This window comes from Heliangelus exortis, chromosome 12, assembly GCF_036169615.1.
Source record: "Heliangelus exortis chromosome 12, bHelExo1.hap1, whole genome shotgun sequence".
Classification (NCBI taxonomy): Eukaryota; Metazoa; Chordata; class Aves; order Apodiformes; family Trochilidae; genus Heliangelus; species Heliangelus exortis.
In genome coordinates this window covers 16,968,939-16,995,471 of record NC_092433.1, presented here as the reverse complement: position 1 = coordinate 16,995,471, position 26,533 = coordinate 16,968,939, and positions in this window count along the sequence as shown.

Sequence of the window (26,533 nt, the reverse complement as noted above, 5' to 3'; positions counted from 1 at the left end):
ACCATCACAGGTTTGTTTGTTTGGAAACAAACCTGTTTCCAAAACTTCACCTCACCCCTCTTCTCAGATGCCATTCCTGACACAGGTAGGTTTAGTTCCCAGAAGTACAGAGGTCTCACAGAGCCTGGGTGCAAGGGGGAAGCTGCTTCCCACAGCATCCCAGGGTGCCAGGGGGTGTCCAAGCCCATCCTCTTCACCTCTGGGCACCATCCCCACCACTCAAGGACAAGCTGAGGGAGCTGCTTCTCCCCAGGAGTCCCCACAGGGGAGGAGAAAGAGTTGTTTTCCTATGTGCTGCAGGATCTCAGACTGCCATAAAAGATGTTGCTTAAAAGCCTGAAACATATTATTTATTTTAAATTGAAAGCAACCCAAAGCAAACATGACTTAACCGTGTCTATTTTCCCAGTATCCCCCTAGACTTGCAGAGGGACCCTGGAATTAAGGCAGGCATTTTATCTTTCCCTCTCCTAAACAGCAAGTTAAAATTAACTGCTTCATCTTCACATTGCTCACGCCTTAAGTAGTTTAAACTTACTTTTAACTGTTACATGCCAACAAAACAGGTTGCTTAATTGATTTGACCTTTCACAGTATTTTTTAATTTTCAATCTTAGTTTCATTGTTCCATCTGGCACTTTAAAACGGCATCTGGTTAACTGTACTTAACCAGCTGATCACTGTACAGTTATTTTTAAATGTAATGTATGCTTAAACAGATGTTATTTTTATAGATGTAGATCTAAACTGCACTTGTATACGTGCTATGTCTGCACAAGCTCTTTCTGCAATTCAAATGTTGACACCAAAAATTACAAGCCAGAATGCTTATGAACTTCACTATTATGTTACTGCACTTTTTTTGCAGCTTGTTAGGTAAACATCAATTCAGTTCTTTTTTCTCTGCTCATTGTACATAAATAAAACATCAGCGTTTAGTTTATAAAGTGATGAACATTTTGCTGCGTTGGGTTTAGCTTTATAAATACAACTGCTGTCAGCAAGAAAAAAAAAAAAAAAGGATTTATTGAATAAATAATAAGAAAGCTAGAGGGAAATGGAAGTATATATAGTATGCAAAACATGGTGTCTGTCCACAGGTCACATAAGGGTCTTCCTACACAGAGACATCCCATGTGAGAATATGTAATAACAGTGCATTTTTGCAAGATGTAGTTAGTCTCCTGAAGCAAGAGCAGCTCAGTAAAAAGCAGCCCAACACTGATAGCTGTAATTGTTAGCAGTAACTGGGGGTTCAATTTTTAATATCAGAGACTGGAAAGCTCAAGTTCAAAGGTCCTCTGAAGTCAAGAGTTTTAGAGAAGTGATAAAAATGGAGAGTAAGATATGGCTGGTGTAATAGAATAGCATTGGCAATCTAGTAAATGAATACACCTATTAATTCTTGAATTTTACAGAATATTGCCTCATCTTACAGTTTCAAGTAAATTCATCTTTTTTCACTAAAATCTCATTCTTTCAAACACCCTACAGAAATCAGTAATAACGACCAAGGTTTGGGCAGCCCAGAATATACAGCTATTTTTTTTTTTTTTTTCATGTTTATAGCTTGCTTATTAAAATATTGTTTTTGAATCCATACATTCATCTGATTGATCTGGGGGGCACAAAACAATCCACAAGCCCCCAGCCCTGAAAGCTCATCTTCATATTGAGAACAGTGAATAGAAAAAGTTTTCCCTACAGGACACTTTTTCTCTTTTTCCAAGGGAGTAATGATTTCTACAATACCTAATATCTTTTCTCCAAAAGAACTAAAAAAATGCAATATTAAAAAGAATCTGTGCAATATGCAAGGGCACAGGTTACTTTGCACAAAGGAAGTGGTCGCGGCGCTGCATATTTCACAGAGAACTTTTAAGTATCATTCTCAAGGTTAAAAATTGCTGTTATACATAATACCTCAGTAATTGATAGACATTTTCTCTCTCCAGAGCCCATTTTCTGTGAAAAACACCACATAACATCTGTTCATAAACAGTCCTTCTGTGAGAACACTGACACAGGTCTTGAGCTTCTACTGGCTCAATTCCCCTGCCATACACAGATGGCACAAGGTATTTATACAGCTGAATTCTTTGTAATACAAGCTCAACTATATCTTCAGGTAAGACTCTGGGCAAACATGTGCTGATACTATTCCACTGACTTACCTCGAGTCATTTAAACAGTTCCCCCTGACACAAAGACAAATTGTACTGGAGTGTTATGCAAGTGTTTTGTCTCAAAATCACCTTCAGCAATCAGCACAGAGCTCTGCAGAGATAAGGACATTTGGGGACACGCAAAACCCGCCAAGTTTCATGTTAATGAGCTAAAAATGATATTAAAATTCAAGGCTCGGGGCTATTCTCTGTGATTTTGAATGTATGTGTTTTCCTTTTATAGAAAATGTTTGTTTTGATGGGGTAATACCTTGTGCTTTCACATGCAAAATGTTAAATAAAGAGACCAACTTTGGCAAAGAACTTTCTCGTCCAGAGCGTGCAGGTTATCCACCTTTTTTCTATGAGCCATGTTGGTTATGCCCTCTAAGCAATTCTGAGGGAATTATGCATTCAGAAATTGCTTTCCTATTTATCTCCACAAAATTATGGAAGGCTTCAGTTGCATTCTGAAGAAATCTAGGTACCCTGACACCATCTGCCAGACAACATCCTAGTCCTACGCACACATATGCCCATGCTTTGGCTGGGGTCTGGATACACTTAAGAAATGAAGCACATACAGAGATCTGCAAGGTGAGAGCCTTCAGAACTAGAAGCTCCAAACCCAACAGCCTGTCAGTGTTTTGAACGGGGGGGAGGAAGAGTAAACTTTAGCCAAAATTACCTAATTGAATCTTCTTCAATCGTTCTTTCCGTAACTCAAACCCTACTGAAGTCAATGATGATTTAGGAGAATAACATCTACATAAGGGCATGGAGGAAAAAGGAGAATTTCTTACAGAAGAATACTTTAATGAGGATACTTACTGATAAAACTTTGGGAAAAAGAGAGACATTTTAGGTCATTCTTTCAAGCAGAAGTATATACCTGCAGGGAGCTGGCAACCAACAGTTTAAACTATACATGGATTCTTATTTTACCTATGGAACATTTAACAAAAAGGGTTTTTTTCTGGGAACTACTCATCCTGCAGAATAAAACAAAATGTACTTTCCCTGCTCTGAGAAAGTAGGGGATGTGTTTCACACAACCCAGCTGGTCGGGTGACCCCTGAAGATGGGTTAAATCATGCACCCACCATCAGTACAGGGGGAAACTACCACAGAATGGAAGGGTAAAGGAATGGTCCCAGTGACAACAAAGCTCCCATTGTGCACAGAGGAACTGGGGAACCCTCCAACAGGCACAACACAACTCTGCTAATCCCAGAACTGCATCAGCAACTGTGTCACCCTTGGCATCTTTAATACACTGACGAGGAGGCTCTATCAGTACATCAGCACTCACAACAGCAAGGTCTACATGGACAGACAGGTTTCTCAGGGAAAAAAACATTCCTTAGCACTGTATAAAAATCAGCTAAGAATTTTAAGGGTTGCAGTTAAAGCAGGAAAATAAATCTTGTAATTGCCTTTACTTGTACCACTAATTCCCAGCACGTCACCCACTATCCCTGTAGCTCTTTGGTCACTGTCTAGAAATGGGATACAGCTAATGCTTCCTGGTCTTGGGGAAAATGTGAAATGAACCTGCATGTTTATGATGTGCTTCAGCATTATAGCCATTAAAAAAAACAGTAAATAACATGAGGATGACTAAATGCCTTGGTAATACCCTCTTTAAATGTGGGGGCTTCCCAGCTATACTTCCTTTTTTAAGCTGATGAGAAAAACTACAGCTAAATACAGGTAAGCTCAAAGAGAGATTTGGTTGAAATGGATGCTACTTGCTTTTTTTATACTTTATTATATGAGAATTAACTCTGAATGATACCAAATGCATCATTCAATTTAAATATGGTGCTCGCTTATGGCCCGTATTAAGATCCGACACCTTGTAAGCAATGTCTTGACACAGTGTACGTGATGAATACAACCCAGTGTATCAAACACCAACAGTACTAAATCCACAGTAATGCCTTCTTTTAGTAAGTTCTTTATGCTCCAGTGGTTTTCATTTTTATGATAACTACAAACGAAACCAACTCAGAATATGCTCCACCAAGCGCTTGTTCTTTTGCAAGAATCAGGCACCTAATATTTATTAAGACTTGTAGAATAAATAATACAGAGAGTCATTTCATAATACTGATATTAAGAAAACATAATTCTCCAAATATAATTGGACTTGGTTCTTTTAGCACTGATTGTTTTAATTTTTCCTTCCCTCTAGATTCTCCTCCCTGCTACCAAACATTATTTTACTCAAATGGTGTTTCAGCTGCACTTAATGCACATTATAATGATCCTGTCTTTAGGGTTTTTTTCTTTTGAAGTTCTTTTTAATTACAAAATAATATCCTGTTTGAAGAACACAGCTTTGATTTCTCCCTCAGCATTTGTAATTACAAACTTGTTCTCATTATCAATACAGTTTGCATGTTGTTAGTTTGTTGTGTTTTCCTGGTGTGACTTTTTTTTTGTTGTTGTTGTTGTTTTTAAAGACAGGAAACATAACAAGAGGCTTTGATTGCAGATCATATGGGAAGTAGAAGTCTATTTCAAAGCCCTGATGTCCACAGCCAGGACTCAGTAGTCTGTAACTCTCATCAGGATAAATAAAAGGCCTGGATCAGATATCTGAGAAACAGAGCAGGACCAGGGGGCTGGAATGTAACTGGGACTCAAGAAAAATGGTCTTGTCCTTGAGTTCATTGACTGGACTGCATTAGAACTAATAGAGTGAAAACCCAGAAAGAGAGACATCCCAAGCTAAACCAAGAATTAATGAAGAAAAAGTGACTTACATCCCTCTCTCATCGGTGCCTGAAAAGGGATTGGCAGTCTCTGAGTTTTGTATGTCCAAAACTGAGAGATTTAAGTTAATCACATTTGCTACCATGTTTGGGACTACTGAAAAAAAGATGTGTCACAAATGAAAGCTCTTATGACATCCAACAAGATGCAACAAAACCACACATTTTCCAGCAATGCAAATTAACAGAACGGCCACACTCACATTGAAAACTGATTAATTTTACAGAGATGAGAAGTTATCTGCTGAAATCCTATAATATTACTGCAGATGGCACTCAGCCAGCTTCTGGCCTGCTGGACCTCAGCATCACAACCAGAGATGTTGGCAATGCTCTGCCAGATCTCCTTGATGCTGTGGAAGCAAGAACACAAGCACAGAAGGGTTAAAAGAGTGAGGTCTTAGGGAGGTCTCAGCGAAACTTCTATTAGTTTGGATTTAGACCAGAATTTGCCATTTGAATAACCCTAACATATACATGACAGAGTATAATGTATGTCCTTTTTCTGAGCTGGTTTACACAAGTGCCTCTGTGGACTATGGTCCAACAGCAGTGCCTTTTGGGAATTTCACTGTGGTCAGTAAGATCTTTGTTTTAATAAAACTGCATAACAAAATATAGCTTTCACTGGCTGTAAAATATTGAGTGGGAAACAGTGCAGGAAAATAAGAGGCACACAGTGAAAAGAAAGGGGGATGTGGTGTTGTGTTGTGGGGTTTTTTTGTTTGCTTGGGTTTTTTTGTTTTGTTGGGTTTTTTGGGTTTTTTTGCTTTGTTTTTTTTAATAAAACTTCCATACCATCCGTAAGGCACTGGAAGAGTTTGACCCTTTCCCTTTTGTGTATGCACACACTCTCTGATGCAGAAGAGAAATGCTCAGTTTAATTAGTGCTGTGGACCCTGCGGGAATGTCTTGTAAGTGAGAAAAAAAAAAAAAAAAATCACTTAAATATATAACCTAGAAAGATTTCATGCATATATAGTTAGTCATATAGTTAAGTGTTTGCAAGATCACCCCGGAGATTGAAGCCACTCCAGGACAAGGACCTCATCTTCATACTGGTGTCTAATGCACCTTGCACACTGTTAGTGCTATAATAAATAATAATAATATGTTAGCATTAGGTGAGCATCTCTCGCATGATCAATTTCCTGCTGTTGCAGGAGGCTGAGTGTTGGTGGACTTTGATCCTTCCGAGATTTTATGTTTCTATCATAAGAGAATCATAGCACATAAGCACATTTTTTACTAATGCAGTAAGTAAGGTGGCAATATATATTGCACTGACATTAAATGAATATTAAAAGGGATTGAAACCATTTCCACATCATGAGGGGAAAAAAACCGTCCAAGAATTAGATATACAGAAGCTATTCAACAAAGCTACCACTTTTAACCTTCTTCAAAGATTAAAAAAGTCAAATCCATTAGAAAGAAAAGGTAGTGTTAAGGGTATACACTGAAGTATCTTAAAATACAATTGTTGCTGTTGCTAAGTCTGTTTTGCCTACTGCCAAATCTCCCTCACCCCTGGACTCACATCCCATGGCTTTTCTGTTCCCCCCTCTCTCATCCCATTGTAACATCTCAATAATGTATCATAGCACAAACCCTAAATGCAGGAAGATTGAGTTTAAAGAAAAAAGTGAGATACAGCACTCCTGTGTAAAAATAATAAAGGCAGATGTTTCAAAGAGAGATATGCATGGTAAAACATCTTATTTGTTGGAGGGCATCAGTTTTGTACACATTATACACTCCCAATTTACATTAGTTTCTTGTTTTTGTAACATCTCTACACAGTCGTAGTTTAAATTAGAGATTTCAAACCAGACTGAACAGTCCTCTTTTTACCCCTATTTTGTTGCATCTTGCCAATTCAATGTTTTATTATGTTTTCTGTCATAATATTACTCTTGTCCTTCGAAAACATGTATTTATTCCCACTTGGAATATAGTGTAACTACTGTAAAGAATTGCTCAAACGATGACTGCAAATTCTGTCTGAGAATAGAAAATTGAACTCTTCCATTATCCAAATATTTTTCGAAGATTTTGCTTTTGTATGCATGGCAATTCCTGACACACATTCTGAGATCATGGGAAAAGCCACGCAGCTGACCTGAACTTTGGGGAGCAGAAGTACAAAACTATGAGATTTAATAAACCCAGTGCCTGACCCCGTGTAGTTTTTGGACTTAAAGAACTAAATGCTATTGTGAGAGGAATGCGAGCCTACGTATTTTTTTTTTCCTGTAGCATGGCAGAGTTCAGATAGATTACATTTCAAGTTGTCTCTAAATGTAAAGATACAATATGGAAGCTTGTAGACAGCTCTGGTCTCCAGCCTCACCAAGAGAATCTCCCAACACCTTCTTGTCACCCGCAAGGCAGATATTATTTTTATGCACTAAACAGTAGGCAGGATGCAGAACAGACTGACTCTGTGCTACCACAGTGTGTCTGAGAGGCTGTCAGCACATACTTTGCCTACTTATGGTAACTCTTTCATATAATATAAAAATATTCCGGGGCTTCAATTTTCCACCTCGTTTCTCAATACACCTGACTAGGAAATAGGGAGCCAAAGTCTGGTGGATCATTTGAAAAGCAGCTTAGAGAGAGGAATTCTCCTCTAAGAGACAGTGGTTACATAGCTCAGCTGTCGGGCTCTGCATACACTTATCATGTTCAAGGGAAAATTTAAGATGTCCTAAAGATTAGAAACTACTATTAATTAACCCCCATGGATCCCAACAGCACTGGAATGAGGATGCCTAAATGGAAAGCATCACTATATGTAAGGTGGAAGCTGTGGAAATCAGAGCTTTGGCATATAAGTATATAAAACTAACTCTGTCCTCTGAGATTCAAGGATTATTTTGGTATTTAGGATTTAGGTGAACACTTCAGAAGAGCCCTAAATTCTAGGGAATGGCAGAAGTCTAACAGTGCTTGAAAACTAGATTCTTTCAAATGCACATAGACAGAAAAAATCCTTTTCCCCCATAGTAGAAGTGAAACTAATCTTAGAAAAGATACATTCTCATTATAAGAATAAAATCAAGCACCAAAGCTTAATATCAATGGCAACAATCGAGGCATCATTGTTTCAGTAAGACTAAAAGGGACTTTTAAAAAAATTATGTTAATTCTCTTTTTTAATGTTTTAGCTCATATTTCATTTTTTAATATTGCATTAGTATCCTATTTAATTATAAAGAGGGAGTTAATGTTACATGAATACACCTTACAGTATAATCAAAGTGTTTATTTCTGTAAAAGAGTAGTCCTGTCTACCTGGCTTCAATTAAATAAATCTTAGAGTGTGGGATATCAAAATCTAAATACCTGCCTAAATTATATGTTTTATATTCACTTTAAATCATGGAAAAATTCTTCTCAGCCCTGCTCTAGCTAGTAGCAATACTCAACATTCACACATTGTTTATTCTTCACTAACTAACCATCCTTCATGGTCTTTCCAAAGTTCCTGGCATTTCACTAGTTTACACATTGATTGAATGCTGTTCCCAGAACTGCCAGTGGCACTGTGCCAAATGCTGTGATAATCAGCTGGAAGATTTATTCCAGTTGAGGAGTGTTATAAACACAAGGATTCATAAGGCTCAGCGTTGGAAATGAATACTGATGCCTGCTTTGAGGTGGCTGAAAAACTTTGGGTGCCTCTTACAGGCAGCGATAGTCTTTACCATCTCCTTCTCCATACAGGCTTTGATTTGAGAAACATATTCATTTAAGTTGATTTGATATAAATATTAATAGTGATCAAGGTTTTAACAAATTAAAATACAATTTTGCAGTGGCGTGTGCAGAGCAAATCGCATATGAAAAAACCTTAAGGAAATTCATGGATTAACTACTCTGCATAGGATCAGACACATTTGCTGCAACAGGATATATTATTATACTGGGAGATGGGTGGAGAAAGAATACAAAGGAAGCTGAAAAAATTCAAAGGGAAGCAGCTGGCAGGTAAAGTAACTGAGCCAGAAAGAAATAATAAGGAGAAAGGCAGGGAGTGGAAAACGAAAAGGTTAGTAATTTCTTAAATAAATTAAAAAAACAGAGAGAGAAATGTAAGCCAGGGATGAGAATGCTGGAAAAACACAGAATAAAACACAGTTCCAGTTAGAAAGAGGGAAATGTGGTTTGCTTCCTGGAGTAACTGTTAACACTAAACTAATTTTGCAAAGATTGAAAGAATTATACAGAGACTTTTGGCTTAATTAAGAACCAGTGGAAATGAACAGTATGCCTGGATGGCATGTCCAACGTCTAAAAGGCTAAAAAGAGCTTACGTAGAAATTACAAGTACTAAAAAGAATGAAGCAACTTGATTGCTTCCTGTGGCTGCTGCAGTCACTGCAGATACCAAAGCCAAGACCTTCAAATCTTGCAATTATGGGTGTCCAGTTTGATGCATCTGAGAGGTACCTAATGAGTTTCCAAATTTCCTTGCCAAATACAAAGGTGACACTTCTCTCAGTGCACACAACAGTCATAAACTTAATGATCAGTTCCTCAACACCATCCTTCACCATCCAACACCATCCTTTTGAGAAGCCCATTCCTTTGAGCTCCTTGGGTCAGGTGTTCCCCTGTACCTTATAAAAACATCACAGATGTCCAGAGCCACCCATATACTGAACATCAAACAACAGTGCATTCAATTAAACCTTCAAGCAGCCATTAGGGGTTTCTGCACTTCAAGCATCCTTAAACATTTGGTCATACTGAAGGATAAGAATTACTTAATAAAGATTTCAGAGCCTTAGGTGAGCATCCCATGACAATGCTTTAAGAAGTGTGATGAAATGATTCCAAAACCTACTCCACTAACTCTCCTAACAGCTACTTAAAGGAAAGCAAAACAATGAGAAGACACCTAATTTTTGTAAGAACCTAAAAAGGTCATTTTGTGGATTTGCCCAGATGGCAAAGGAAAGCTTTTGTAACATCAGTAGAATATAAGGGAGAGAACACAAGCAAAGCAGCAGTGTACTGTTGACAGCACAGCCCTCAAAAGTGTCATAAATATTGGTAATACACAGGCAAGTGACTAAAAACCAGTGTCTCTCCATTGGAGTTAGCACAAACAGGAGGAAAATCAGACCAGTTTATGTGTCAAGGAGAATTATGCTTGTGTAGCTGCTTTCTCCTGTACTGATGAGGAACATTTCTGGTTTGAAAACCCTGTAGACACACAAATTCCACCAAAAAAACCCAGATAAAAAAGGTCTTATCTCTTCTTGTTTCTCCATGTGTAATCTCAAGAGTATGCCCCACCCTTTCAAGTATGGATCATGTATTCAGAAACACAATGATTTTTAACCTTAAAGTAAGCATATCTCCCATTATCAGACCTGAAAACTTCACTCACTCAGGTATCAATTACATAAGTTTATACTTTTACCAGTATATAATATATATATTGCTAGATAATATATATATATTATCAGTACATTATATATTACCAGAGCCTTCAAAATGGAATGAATAACACCTGATCAATGAAAAAAAAAATGTTTACAAAGTTACAAATTACTAAATCTCCCAGTCTGCATTTGGTTTCCCATTTAAAATATTGATTATATCAAAGAGAGAGGAACTGTCAATGTCAACAAGAAGATCGCTCAGCAAATGAAATCTCCAGAAGGGAACAATACAAACAGATTTATGTTTTTTGATGCCAGAAAAGGGGTGTCAGATTCTGTTTGCATTCCTAACCAATCAATACAACTTATTAATCTAATTCTGCTGGAGAACAGCACAGAGCATGTATTGATGCTATTCAGTGCTTTGTTAAGCAACAAATCAGAAACTATCTAAAGATCCTTAGTAAGCAACAAATCAGAAACTATTTGAAGATCCTTAGTAAACATTCACTGGTCATTACACTTGAAGATGATAGATATCTTTTAAATAGTCTTTATTTGAAGTATAGTAAACTAGGAGTGCCAAGTTTGTCAATATGCCTTTAGTTTAAAAAGCAAAGTGGGACAAAGCTATCTGTGAAGAATGTCCCATAGATATGGAAAAAACTCTACTGCCCAATTCTTCCTTTTGAGGGTAGCATAAAGGGTTACCAGCTTCATAAAAATATTTTTTGGTATCAAATGTTTTAATACAGATTATCAGAAGGCTTTCTTACTGTAATATACAAGTTCATGCACTGTGACACTGTACATTGAAGACCAGTCTGTTTTTAAGTGAGAGACTGAAAATATCCATCCCCATGGCTCCCAGCCCACAGGTGATACAGGATGGGGTAGATGGCCCCCTGATCCTTATTCTACCACACTTGTAGCCTATGTTTTGCCTCTTCTGCAGCTGGAAAGGTCACTGGTTTTATTTCTTAACCCTCCTCTCAGTTCTCCACATTTCTACAGATTGCCACAGAAGGGGGAACAGTCTGATTCCTGGGTTTTGTTCAGTCCTTTCCTCCACCTGTCTTTTGGGCAAAATAGTACATATATGAAAAGGGAGACAAGGCAAGATCATGCTTTGATAAATAATAATATGATTAATGTAAAAAATAATTTATAAATCATAAAAATGCAGGTCTTGTTATTGTTGTTGTTGTTTTCTTTTAAACCAACCAAGGCTACCTGGTAGGAATTAATTCCTGAGCAGTAACAGTCCCTGTTCCACACTGGATGAAATAGCCTGTTATTTAGCTATCTATAGGCAAAGTACACATTAGTAAGGTTATTTGGCTTTGAAAGAGAGGAATTCAGATCTCCATCAAAACCAAAACCACAGCGATGCAGAGGACAACATTGGTCACATCCAAAAGGGGTTGTCCTTCCCCTCTTGTAACACTCCTGTATTTTCCAAACTGACATTTAACTCAATAATCCCATCCATGCACTGAGGGCAGCAGTTTCCACAGGAGGTGAAGGACAAGGATTGCCAAGAGCAATTGTGAGTTGCCAGCCTACAAGGAGTGTGTGCATCTGACAATCAATCCATAAACACTGGAAAGAGAGAGAGAGAGAGAGAGCAAAATTGGACCCTTTAAGTTATTTCCCCACATTTCAGATCTACTTGACAACAAATCTGAAAGTCAACTGTAATTTTAATCATCTGGTAATGTTTTATGTTAGCCAATTACAGGTCTCCAAGAGATTAGCTGAATGTTTCATGTCTGATAAATATGTGACTGGGACTAATTCACTGGACCCATCTCTAACCTGAGTTAGGTATAAATGAGCAGAGCTTCACTGAAATCAATCGAGCTGTATCCAGTTATACTGTCACAGAAATTGGTGCTATAGGCTTAGGATAATTTTCCTAATAAAAATAAATTTTAACCGGTAGATTTTTTGACTCATACTTGTAATCCAATATTTCAGGCAATATACAGACCTACTAAATCATCTGCTTTCCCTGCATGCATTCCAGATGAGCTTTGCTTTTTATATCTCTACCTACTAGCAAGAATGCTCATGAAACACCCCATAATTCAATTATAAGTACCTCTAGGAACCTTCTAATTATATGTTAGGCAGGTCAGAAATGAAATAGCCACGCCACCCTTTAGTCTTGGATAACAGACTTGAAACAGGGAAAAGAAAAGTTCATCTGTTCATTAAGAGGCCAAGTGTAATACAGTGCAGGGCTTCAGCAAGCTGGTTTGTTGAGCTCTGAATACTCATGAAACAAAGCTGAAAATTTAGCAGGTCCTGCCTTTCAACCAAAAAATGGGGAGCTGGGCTGAAGACCAGGTCCCCTTCATTAGCAGTTTGTTTTCTCTTACACTAAATACAGCTGAGTTCACAGGAACAGAATGCAAACCAGCTCCGGGTACTTAAAGGTGTGATGCTTTTCTTAGAGATTTCTGCACTCATCTTAATTAAATCTCCCATAGGATTGCAGGGCTTTAAAAAAAAAAAAAAAAAAAAAATCATACAAAACAAAAACGTGTCCATCAGGCAGGTTTTTCTAAGCTTTGACAGCTCTAAATGCAGGCAGCTGCAATACAAGCTTGTCCTCAAATCCTTGACAATGACCTTAACCTCAGGGTGAAAGATAATGTAGTTGCTATGCTCATTCTCTGCACAGTGTCTACTGATCAGAGGCTCGTGGCAAAATGTGTATATTTTTTTCCTTATGATATAGACTATTGTTCACTGGCAACTCAAGTGATACTGCAACATTATCTCTATGACACTTTATTTTTTTTTTTTTTTAAATTTATTTTTAAATGTGAAGGAACAGCACGAATTCAGTCAAGACTTCCACATCAACAGCCAGACAAATGACTTTGCAGTGCCTTCCAAATTAACCCCTCTACAACCATTTGGCTGATGCTGAAAAGAAAAATTAAGCAAACCCACAATTTACTCTCAGGTACTTCTAAAAAAGACAGCATAGGTATCGACAACAGGAAAATTTCCCACCCAGAGTGGTCCAATTACACTTAGCACACTGTTACTTAAGAGCAGTTTCTTCCAAGGGTGAAAACTGTCACATAACTGTACAGTAATGACAGTTTACATCCTAAGGATCTGCCTCAAAATAAGAATCTGCCTTTACAAATTTTCAAGGCAGAAAAATTTTGAAGATGAGAGGCAGCCCCTTAGGAACTCTACAAGCCAAGGCGCCCACCTTATACTTCCCCAACAAAGGAAAATTCCTCCAGCAAAACTTCAATATTAACATTATTATTTCGTTTTTAATTATTATTATTGAGACCTCAGCAATGAATTAAAGAAGTTTATAAAACAGCTACAGGAATGTATCCCTACGTGGCACAGGGACACAGCCACCCTGGGGCTCTGCACGGAGCCTCCACTTTACTCTGTGGTGACAGAACATATGGAAATTTTAGCTGCTAAATATCAAAGTCTTTGTCGTTCAAGTGCAAACCACAATTTCTGTCAGCATATAACCTGGCTCAGTTTTGAAGGTTTTCACAATAAAAGGCATGTTGTGACATAAAGGCTGTACCCTCACCAACCTTCAAGTCCCCGTTCTGAAGTCTGGGCATAGCAGACCTGTTCAAAAAGAGCAGCAGGATTGCACTGCTTGCAAATATTTCTCAAAGGAGCCTGCAAAAATAGTAATTTCAAGTGACACTTGTTAAGCACAGTATTTCTCACAAAGAGGAAAATCTTTTTCCAGAGGCATTCTGAACAAAAATAGGAAGAGACATGGATAGCACAGAATGCACTTACACCACACATACCTTTTGGTGGGTGTGCACCCTGGGAACGTCTCTTCTTATTCAAAGAGCTGGGGTATTTTTTATATTTTATGGGGTATTTTTTATATTTTTTTTTTTATACATATGAGCTGACTCAGCCATTAGTCAGCTGAGAAATTAAGGGGGAAAAAATTCATTTTCGTGTGGGAGACAAAACTAAATAATTTAATGCTTAAATGAAAATATGAGAATAAATTGATTTCTGCAAAGAATTTCTTTTTTTATAATTAAATATTTCACTGCAAGAAGGTTTGTTTTCAGCATGAGGTTCTTAAAACACTAAAATGAAAGTAAGCCTTGAAAACCTATGTAGGATTAAAAACCAAACCAAACAATATTTTTTACTAAAATACCCCTAAGTTATTATGAAAATGATCAAAAGTCCTTTTTTTTTTTTTTAATTTTTTTACCCATATGTGTACAGAGATTTAATCTTTTTTTTTACAGCTGAATATTTTGGGCAAAATCAATCCAAGGCAATTTATTAAATTCTGAAGATCAACCAGATGTTACTACTATTTTTGAAGTGATTTCACAAATGATTGCTAGACAGGGGCAGAGATGCAACACAGGGAAACTTGATGTACAAGCATTCAAAGATTTTTAAAGATAGTTCTGGTAACAAAATTGTTACCCATAACTAGAAGGGCTAGTGTGTAATATTAAATTATGTTTATCTGTTTCCTTCCTTTTGTTATAAGTACCTACCAAAAAACCAAAAGAACACAAGGAGAAGAATTTTGGAGATACAGTCCTGGTCTTCACTCATTTTTGTCCACAGTAATTTCATCTCTCAGATCCCCCAGTCCGTGGGACCTGACCCTTAGATTAAATAGTCCTGCAGAAATCTATAGCTTCTGTTTTCTCAAAAGGTTAATGCTTTTTCATGCTGTCTTCCCACTTTGAGATTGTTTCTGCTTTTCCAAGATGCTATTTGCTCATGATTGCTATTTTATTTTTTGTTAATGATTTCTTGAGAACATGGCTCACTAGATCCTACCAAAATATTTCACTCACTGGATTCTGTTAAATTCTCTGCCATTAAATTCAAGATTTTATTTTCTAATTTTATATTTTTCTCCTATTACATTTAAATCTCACATGAAAATAGGAGGGAAAATAGAATAGAAACCAACTTCTAGCTAGAAAGGTATCTTGAGTAAGTGTTAACATGATATTGTCAGACATTTATAAACTTCTCCCAATGAACTTTGCATTACCCTGGGTCCTTTCATATTTTCCAGTTAACATACATACATCTGCTCTGCCATGTAATCAACTGATTGTTACACAAGCATTTGCTAAAGCTATGACAAACTCAGATTTATGAGGTCAAAAAGTTCAAACTTAATCCATTCAATAGCTGCAATTTATCGTCTGATGATAATTGTATACACAAACATTGTAATGATTTAGATGACACAGTGTAAAGATGAAATCCGTTTATTTTAAAAGGGTTTCTAACCCCGAAAAGACGTTGCCATGAACACCTTTCTAGGTCTGCTTTTAACAACATAGTTATTATTGTTTTATTGATCAGGATTTTATTACTGATTTGACACTTATATTTCATGCTAATCGAAAAAGGTGTAATTTTTCTACAAGAATAAGACTGCAATTAATTATGTCATTATTGTGTTTTCCATTCCTTCCATTTAAAGGGGTCTAGGAAAGAGGGCTTAATTTATCACACGTGTATTACATGGAATATGTAAACCTTTTTAAACAGACAAAGAGCATGATCCTTTTGGAGATGATGGGATATGACATAGGCACTGTATTTATAGGTTCTTACCTCTCTAGTGACCTGATTTTATAGTGACAGCTATTGGGGAATGGGATAGTAAATTAGCAACTGAGAAAGCTTGAGTATCTAAAACTATCACTATTTGTTAGTTTTATAACACTTACTAGTGACCATCATCTCATATTTTCGACAGATAAGAAAAGACCCTGCAGAGAATGATCTGGCAGAACAAGAGGGTTATGTGTGCTATACCATAAGTGTAATTTGATGGGGGGCTTTCTAAACACACCCTCAGTTCACAAATTCAGGAAAACACCACTACAAAGGGACAGCAGCAGCATTCAGCTATTTCTTCGAAACATAAAACACGTTCGAGATTGTAAATTTCAGAGAGACTCTAAAACAAGTAGCTAAATGTGAAATTTAAATTGATCTCTGGTTTATTGCCATTGATTTTGTCAATTTCCTAAATGTAACAGTGTTCACCACTGGGAACAGAAACCTGTGTATATATCAGCAAAATTTATGCTTTCAACCAACATAAACTTCACAGGAGGAATGACAGCCCCTGCTGTATAAAACAAAATGGATGTGAAGAGAAGGATTTTCTTCTCTAATTAGGTACTGTATATTTTTTAAGATCATGTTAGTAAATTTACCACATAAATTTAAATTATATTAGCTATATAACTAGTCCATATTCAGTTCATTTCCCTTCCTCTAGATTTTCACTGGTATTTTGTGATACGGGTATCAACCCCTATACCTAATTCAGATGCAAAAAAAATCCATTATCAATACCTTAAAACTGTTCTATTAACATGTCAGCATAAGAATAAACTAAACTGCCAGATACCTGTATATCTCTGATGCTCATTACTCTTTTCCCAATTAAAATGCAATAGATTTACATATTCATCCTGCAGTACCCACTTAGATCACAGGTCCCCAGTGCTACACCTGGCTGCAACTTTCCCTTGCAAGTGGGAGTTGCTAAAACTAAAGTGAGAGAAAATATCCTGCGTTTTCCAGGCTGCTTCTCTGAGTGACAAGGGTGGGATTTTGCTCTCTGATGTAGCTAAAGTGCTGCTTCAGTTAATATTAGGAAAAATACCTCAAACCCAAGTTGATCAGTTGGGGAAAATAACACAGTTGTTCCAGAATGGCATCCTGGGTTTATGTATTTTCTTAGAATTCAAACCAAACTACTTGGAAACTTACTTCATGAGCATTAAATATGTGAAAGGGGAAGAAAACATACAACCTATTTCAAAATACTAAATGAAATAAAATCAATGGCTGAGCTCATTTTGTGTTAATAGTCTTCAAATGCCTTCATTGTTTCACTGTTCTTAAGCAACACTCAAGACAGACACATGTATAAGGGTATTATCTGACTCAAAAAAGGAACTTTTTTCTTTTGCTGGTATAATGCCTGATAAGATATTAGTACACAAAAACATCTGCCTTAAAAGATAAGTCACTTATCTCACTACTGTAATTCACCGGGTGGTGAAAAGATGCCCCTCACATTACCATATCTGCTACATAGGCACATTCAGTCAGTTCACAGGAAAGCACATTTGTTCCTTCAAAAAGTGATTTTTTTAAAGAGCATTATGAGCCCTACTACATTTTAAAGAGCATTATGAGCCCTACTACATTTTAAAGAGCATTATGAGCCATGAATGAACAGAAAAGAGGAGCAAAGAACCCCTAACACTTCCCATTGTCCACGTGGCACCTGACAACACGAGGAGCCCTCAAGGAGGGGGCAGCAGCAGAGCCACTGTTGCCTCCCAAACCTGCATTGGGGACACAGCCTGAGCACCCACACTTGGGGTTCCAGCATCAATCTCCCCTGAACCTGCTGAGGATGGAGCAACGTGTTTTTTCCCTAGAAATGTGAGATGAGGTGAAGAGACACTGGCACTGCCTCCCTGGGTGGAATGGCCAGGAATCCATCCCATCTGTGCCCACGTGTGACTTGTCCCTTGTGTCCCATCTCCCTCAGCACCATGCTGAGGATCTGCCATGCTTTTGGGAAGAATGACTGGGGTGTTGTGGCCCCAGGCAGAGGAGATATTACCTGGGTGTAGCTCAGTGGCAGAGAGAGATTTTGCCATTGCAGTCTCATATTGACTCATTGCTCAGCTCTCCTGCAAACTTTATAATAAGTGATTTTCAAAAAGTGCTTACAAGTCTGACAATTAAACATAGAGGAATTCCAAACTATACCTAGGCAGGAGAGATTTCTCTACCTGTGTTACTAGCAGTGCCTGACCCACCAACCTTGTGGCATTCCCCTGGGAAGCACACATGGAAATGGTTGGCACTGTCAAGGCAAGGTCAGACCTTGGCATCTAGAGACAAAACTTGCTTTTCAGAGCCACCAGCTTTCTATGCATCCTACACTAGGCAGAAAGTGAGTAGAATTTTCAGGGTTATAATGCTTTAAACTCCCACTTCCATTACATGTAACTACTGAAGTCCATTCCTGGGTGCAATTCACAGATTAGCCCAAATACAGGGCTTTGGCCACCTCTGGACATTCAGCAAAGGCAAACTGCACAGCTGCCTCCCAGACAGCCTCCAGATAAAGGTTGCTTTTGCAAATACCCTCCAAAAAATGGTTTCAAAATGCTCCAAGTAAAAACTTCCTTATGATGCAACCAGGCACAAAACCTTCATTGGGCTCCATTGAAGGGGCAGAGGACAGAGTCCCCTAGATAGAGGAACTTGTGTTTGGAAAGGCCAAGAGCCTGTACCTGTTATCTCTGGTTCCTCCTGGGCTGGTTGGTGCCATCTCTCCTGTACTTTTTGACACACATTTTTGTCTTCAACAGCACCCCACCTGCTCATGTGTTTTGCACAGGGTTGGCTGGCAGAGCCTCTTTCACTCCAGCTCTCTCAATCTTTATGTTTCAGAAGAGGCAGGTACAATGCAGTGAGGAGATAAACAACCCAGAATATCTTGGGTTTGCTACCAGACTCACGTTATCAGCAGTGACTTTGACATTTGGTTGGAGCTCTCATTTTCATACACTCTAGTTCTACTGTGTTTTGTCTGATAAGGAGCCTCAGTGACAGAAGTGAACATCTGAGAATGACAAGAGAAAACTGCTTTTGAAGCAGCCTGACCCTGTTCCATCTTCCACCAGTGCTCAGGAGTCACTTCCAGTTGCATAAGAAGCTGGGAGGATCAGGATCAGACTCACAATATCTAAATAAAGTCAGTTTGAAGAATTTGGCAGATGCTTCAATGATAAAGCTTTTTTTCACTAGAGCAGAATGAACCTTCCTGACTTATTTTTTAAAGAAAAACAGAGGATTTATCTGACTTGGTAAAATGTTCTCTCACCCACAATGCAGCACAAGACCTCACCTCTGGATTCAGAAGCACCATGCACAGCCTAACAACAACCTGCTCTACCAATTTTAAATACACATAACAAATCCCTCCACTATGAGCAAGTGCAAGGAGATGCAGTCCCATCCCTGGTGGGACCACACTTCAGGTGTAAGTGAGCTGAAAGTCAAACCTGCAGTGAGAAGGGCCTGCATCAGCTCAATTTTCTTCTCTCCCACCCTCCAGCTGTTTCAAGAACCTGTTTTCTAAAGATTTGCTACCAAAGTACTGTCTCACTTCCAAGATCTTACATCACCCATGGGTATTTTCACCTTTCCTACTGTGAGTAGTGTCTTGGGGACTCATGTAGAGCACCAGGCATCTGCCACCAAACCAAGCAAAGCCTCCCTGGGACTTGGCAGCCAGCAGCACAGCACCAAAGAGCTCTGCTTTTTTACTTTTTGCCACCTCACTTTGTTGAGGCAGCAGGGAAGGTCCCAGGTGCAAGTTCTGTTCAGAAAGTGGGTGCAGGAGGGAGAGCCAGGCAAGATACCTGGGGGAGGGATGCAGTGCTGGGATAAGGGCTGTTACAGGAGATGCTGAGGTGCTGTGTTTGGTGGCACACAGGGAGCAGGTGTACCTGGTCCTTTTTCTGGAGGATGCCCTGGCATCTTTCACCAGCCAGGCCAAAGGATTTGGAGAAGTGGCAGGGCTGAGGGGTTCCCACCAATAGGTGCCAGGACAGTCAGGGTGCTTTCTCCTAGTTCACAGGTACAAATCACAGCTGCTTGGCCCTTTTTTTTACATCCTGTCCACCCTAGAGGGTTGTGTGATGAGGTCAATTTGAGCTGTGCTTACCTAGAACTTACTTTAGTGGAAGGGAAAATTCCAATTACTTATACTTAAAAATAGACTGAGAGAACATGCTTTTCTCTCTCTCTTTTTTTTTTTTTTTTTTTTTTTTTTTTCCTTGTTGATTGCCTAGTGGTACTTATGGCTGAGACAAAAATCAAAACACCATCACTGATTAGGCATTCAAGGCTTGTTTTTGTTTGGGTAGGAGTCTAGAGGTGGAATGAGATGCTATCTGGTAACAAAGGGAAAGTCCACCCTACCTCACCCCAGGCACAAAGCACACTGCTCCTTTCCAACAGCAAGACTTAAAAAATCAACAGGTGGAGCTTAAAAAATGTTACAGTTTTATTAGAAAGGTTCTGTGTGCTCTAGCTCAGAGATTTCCCCTGTGCCAATGAAGAATGATCCCCTTGGAGCAATGAAACAGAGCCCACAGGATCACTGCTGCTTGTTACCCAGCTTAACCTTCACTGCTCTGAAGGGAGACCAAAATGCCTTAAAGTTTCTTTACAAAACACAGAAGTGACTGTGTGAGCAAACAAGAACTGGGAAACATCCAGCAATTCATCTCCAAGTTTGACTTGGAAGAGAGAAGAATCCTTCCAGCACACCAAGGATCCACCTTGCCTGGAGAGCACCCCTGAGCTCCTTGGGTCATATTCATTGGAAACACTTGGGACTTCAAACACTTCAGCTATTAGAAGTGTTCAGCTCTGAGATAAATCCACCTTCCTTTTCATTTTGTGTCAGCTTTTGAAGCAGGTTTGAATAGTTCCATTTTACAGCAGGTAGAGAGGAGTGCCAGGACAGAGTCAAGCTTGCTAAGTTCTCTCCGTGTCTTCAGATATATTTTAGGGCAACAGGACTTTTAGGAAGGAGTTCATAACTGTTAGAAAGAAAGAAGACTTATGGGGCTTTGCAGGCAGTGTGTTAGGGTTATTAAAATATGCTTTGTTATCTTCACACATGGTAGAAGCTTTATGAATTATTCTTATGAAGACGACTCCGTGGTTTAATGTATGAAAAGCCCTAAAGTTAGATGACACTTTGATTGCTGCTTTCATGGGTTAAGTACTAACAATATGTCTGCTTTTCAGGAAAATGAATATTTCCCATATTTTCCCCAACCACTGCAGATCTGAAAGACAACAGAATTATTTTTTTTTTGCTTTTCAAGACTTGCCCAGGAAGCAACCCTGGGCTTGCTGAGCAGACACCAAACCAGAAAACAACCACCTAAAGATAATGAATGAAACTCTAGGGAAGACCCAGAAAATAAATCCTTTAACTTGTTAAGGTACCTTCTGGAGATGTTTGTGCTCTGTCTGTTACCCAGTCTGTTCAGGGTATGGAAGAACAGAAAGAGTGGAAGGGTGCCTCCTGGTCTTTCTGAATCAAGAAACACTTAAAAAAATGTGTTATTAAGGACTGAAGGACATCATGCAGCATTTCTTGAGGTTTGCTCTTGGCCCAGCAATTCAGGATGGAAATGCAAGCACACACCTTGGATATGTAATAATCCTTGTAATAATACAGAGATTATTAGGAAAACTGTGTCAGTGTTTCACTTGTTGCAGTGGCACGAGCTCTGCTGTAGAGAGGGAAAGAAGAGGCAGAAATAAGGGACTTGGTATGCTAAAAACCAGGTATAAGTCTTTGGATATATGGCAGATTTTTAATATATAGAAAGCGTTTTTTTCTTAGAGTACCTGGAACAAATGACTTTGTTGTGCACACAGGTGACAGATGAAAAGTATTTAAGTGGTTGATAAGGGTGTTGTTTCCTCAGTATTCATACAGGACTCTAGTAGGGTAAAACTTTATTTTTCCAGACACTTGCAGAGCAAGTGTAAAATTACACATTAAGCTATTCTCACTGGTTATGGAGTGCCTAACCACTGGACAGAGCTGACAGCTGCATGTGTACATTGGATGATTTCAAGAGATAAAAGCCCATTTTTGGGGCCTTGGTTTGAGGCATAATTTCCACAGGATGAGATCCCTGATAGCCATTGTTTGTTTTGTTCTTGCCAAGCTAGAGAGTTTTCAGGCATGATAAAAAGTGTTATTTTACTCTGCTAAAACATTGACCTAACATTAGCAATACAGAGTGCTACTGGCAGGCTGTTCCTAACACAAAAGCCTATGATATTCCCTATAAGAATTTTAAAGTTCTCATTTGTTGTTTTTTTTTTTTGACAAATAAATACAATTAAGGAAGTTCTCTAATTGGTTATCTCTGCATCATTCAGCATCACTCAGACAGAGCCCACACCAGGGCCAGAGTGGGTTCTGGCACATGAAGCCCCTTTCAACACACTCCATGAGCTTGGGTTTTGGTTGTACCATGGAGCATCACAAAACTGGTGGCAGAAATCACCCAGGAACAGTATTCACTGACACTGGTTTCTGGGTTACTGTCTTTCCAGTCCACAGAATAGTTTGTGTTGGAAGAACAGTTGTGACTTGTGGCATCAGCAGACAGGGAGATGGGTTTTTGGGTTTTTTCCATGGTATTGCTTGGTGGTTGTTTAGGGGTCTGGGAGTTTTTTTGGTTTTTTTGTTTGTTTTTTAAAATTCTTATTAACCAGTTGCCTTTTACAAACCCTAATCTATGGATTTTATTAGGGTATATTTATCCAAGTTGTTATGGCAATGGCACATTAGAAATCAAATGAGATATTTGTTGGCATGACAAAATTAATTGTTGCCTAGGGTCTGGAACAAACACAACAGCAGAGATAACACTCCACTAATATGGCTTGTTTGAAGTAACAATACTGTATCAATTAAATTGGGGCTAAGCTACCCAGCCTTTCTTAAGCTTCTTAGCTGATGCTTGGGGATGTGAAACTTTACAATCTATGCCAGGGGAAAATGGTTTGACTTACTGTGCTAATGAGTAGCTGGAATTTACCATCTTCTGTAATGCATGCTCCCTTTCTTGCCCAGTGTTTTGTACTGTTGCATCCTTCATGAACTGGGAATGTTAATAGTATTTCTGGGCCTCCCATAGCAACAGTGCTTTTGGGTTGGTTTTTTTTTTTCAAAGTAGATTGTGGAGTAAATAATTTTTTGCCTAAGCTTGAGATATGCTTAAGTATTCCAACATCTAGGCAATAAACTCAAAGGAAAGGCTGGAGCTACAGAGTTGGAGGCCACTTATGAAATGCCCCTGCTGTAGGATTCCTGATCCTGTCTCCAGTTTAGTGCTGTTAATAATCCAGAATTTGTCTCAGGGTGAGCTCTTGACTAAGGGATACAGAAAGACTGAAATTCATCTCTGCAAAGAGAAAACTTAAGGCCAGTACAGCCCTCTTTTGGAGGGAATTATCTGGTGTATTTGTCTTGGCACAGATCTTTGGAGAGGAGTTAGTTTCATCCCTAGCATAGGACATAAATCTCTCCATAAGGGTCATCACAGCTCATAGATGCTCTGGAAGCTTTTAACCCTTCATGCTCAGCACAGCCAAACTCACAGCCCAAAACCCACAAGACAAATTGTGCTTCTCAGGTGAAGCATCCAGAAAGCTCATAGCACAGGGGAGTCCCCAGTAGAGTTCCCAGCCCTGGGGTGTGAATATGGGATCTGGAAAAATAACACCTGATGGATCTATACGTTTCCAGTCCTCTGTCTATCCAGGAAAAATTTCAGTGCCTCCAGCCCTAAAGTTTCAGGTCACAACCATCAACCTGCTTGGTTTCTGTTGCAAGCTTGTCCTATCCATGCCTGTGTGCTACAGAACTGAAACTTCATATAAAGCCACCAAGGACTGGGAGGCCTCACACACCCTCCAAGCTCATGTAGTAGTCACAGAGACTCCACAATAGCCCCAGGAAAATTAAAATAAAATAAAATAAAAAAGCTCAGAGATCCCTCTTATCTACATCCCCTTTCTCCACCAATGTCCATAAGACTTTATCTGCTCTTCTGCTTTGTGTGCCAGAAGGCTCTACAGGACATCTATAGGAGAGGACATCCCAGTGAAAGTCCCACTTTCCCTGAGTTTTAAGCCTGGGTCCTATGGAGGAAAGAAGTATTTGTGATCCACATACTTGCTACAGTGAGTTATCTTAGGTGACTCTGACAGATTTTGACATGAGATGCATTTTGATATGAAGGCACCAAGGCTCTTATCTGTTGATCAGATAAAACACCTTTTACTTGCAAAATGCTTTTATTTATTGGCCATAACAGGGTATAGCTGAGTCTTGGGCATTCAAAATCAGAAATTAGCTGCTAGCAAAATACCAGCACACAGAGTATAAATGACTCTGGCCCACAGGTATGGCTAAAAACACCTAAACCCAATCCCTAACCATTGTATTTTATCCAGTGCTAGGAAAATGCATGCTTCCTCCACACTGTTACATGCAGCAAACTTTCTGCATGGCTGTATTTGCAGCTCAATGTGGTCACTGAGTGCATCTCTGATTCCATATAGAAACCTTTAGTAAGACACCATAACTTTTGTGTCCATCCAGCAGGAATGTGCTGCCAGGAGATATCATATTTACAATATAAAAGGGGACGTATTTTAGATTTGTCCCAATTAACCTTGTAACGAGATGTATTGGAGTCCTTATTAATGACAGTAATGAGATGCAGACAAGACAATGTATAAAACATCGTTGGCATATAAATTAAATTCATATACACAGCTACCTTTATGCACTGGACATGAAGGGAAATTATTAAGAGGCAATTTTGGAGGGAGAAGAGGCTAATTACAAAAAAATTCAATACTTTTCCTAGCTTGTATCCATCAATGTTAAAAAATCTCTTTGCCCACTGACTGAGGAATTGTTCCTACTGCTTTTACTGAACAAGTTACAAAACTAATCCTATGTATGTTACAAACAGCTACATATTCATTGGCCTTTGGGTGCATAGTGCTCTACTGTTTAATTTGCTTTGGTATGGATGCACAATTTAAAAACAAAACATCTTTTCTATCTTTTGAAAGCTGCTGCAGATATAAGCTGGGTTCTCATCGACACAAGTTACAATCACCTTGCTTACAAAGATTCCATAAGTTTTACATTTCCTAAGGCAGCATAAAGCTCCAACCCCCCAGCATAAAATGTAACCTAAATACCTAAATTGGGGAGTGGGAACTATAAACTTAAAATCTGTAGATATACCCATGTGAGTGAAGTTATTCATGCACTCAAGTTCTGTGTTAGACTATGGCCTGGTTTTCCTGTTCTATCTCCATTAAAATCAAGTTTAAATCTCATCCAACTTTGAAAAATAGTAAGGTGTGCCATTAGCAAAATAGAGCCTTTAAAATTATTGTCATGACCAGCAATAACAACAAACTGATTACCATGCTGAGCTTCATAATAGCATTTCACTTTCTTTTCATTATTAGAATTATAATAAACAGATAAATTACATCCACACATCCACAAACAGCTATGTAAGAATGGCTGAAAAAGTCAGAAAATCACTTTATCAGAGGAGTGATTGGATCTCAAAGGATACTAGAAATTATGTACAGTAAAAGTAATAGCTCATGCATGACTTACAGTGATCAGGAGAGGCAGGAGGCAAAGGAATAAAGCTTCAGATACCTCAGAGTTGTTCATATTATTACAATTGCATCCTGCCGTGTTACTTATTACTTCTTTAAAAATACCAAATGAGGGGAAAGTACATTTTTTCCAGTGTTGTTTAACTCTGAACACCACCACACCTCCCAAATAACTTTTAAAATTAGGTGGGAAGGGAGGAGAAATGAGGCCAAAGTGAACAAAGAACCAGCTGGAAGAGGAGGGGATGGCAGCAAAAGCCTCAGAAAGACCTAATACAGTGAAAAAGCCAAATTGCAGAGGGGGTGAAGGACAGTTCTCCAGAACATCAGTGTCCTCTGCTTCACCTCTTGCTGTGTTTGGGGAGAAGGAGGGGACAGTGGTACCCACTGCCCAGAGACATCCCCCACTCCTGCCAAAATGGGATGGGACAACCACTTCTGTCCACTCACTCATTCAGCCAACACTGTCAAGGTCAGGATTGCTCAAGCAGACCAGAATAAGCCCTCAAAGGATGTTTTTTTCTGAGATCTGTATCACATCTAGCAGAAAGGGACCCCAGACACTGATGAAGAGCAGCCATTGCCCTGAGGGGTCTCTTATCCAAAGTGACCAAACTATGAAAGGGGCCACCCTGGAGTCCCACCAAAGGCAAAGGTAAAGTCTCCTGGGTCAGAGCACTATAGTAAGTCATAGATCTACACTTGTACCAAGGCAGAATTAAACTAAACTCATGCAAAATCAACATTTGCCCCTGATGATCAGCTTCTGATCAGCACAGATTTGGAAATCAGTGCTGTAGGGAGATGAATCTGTTCCCAGAAACTCTGACCTCGGACTGGGGACTCTTTTCTAAACTGCTGTGGAGTT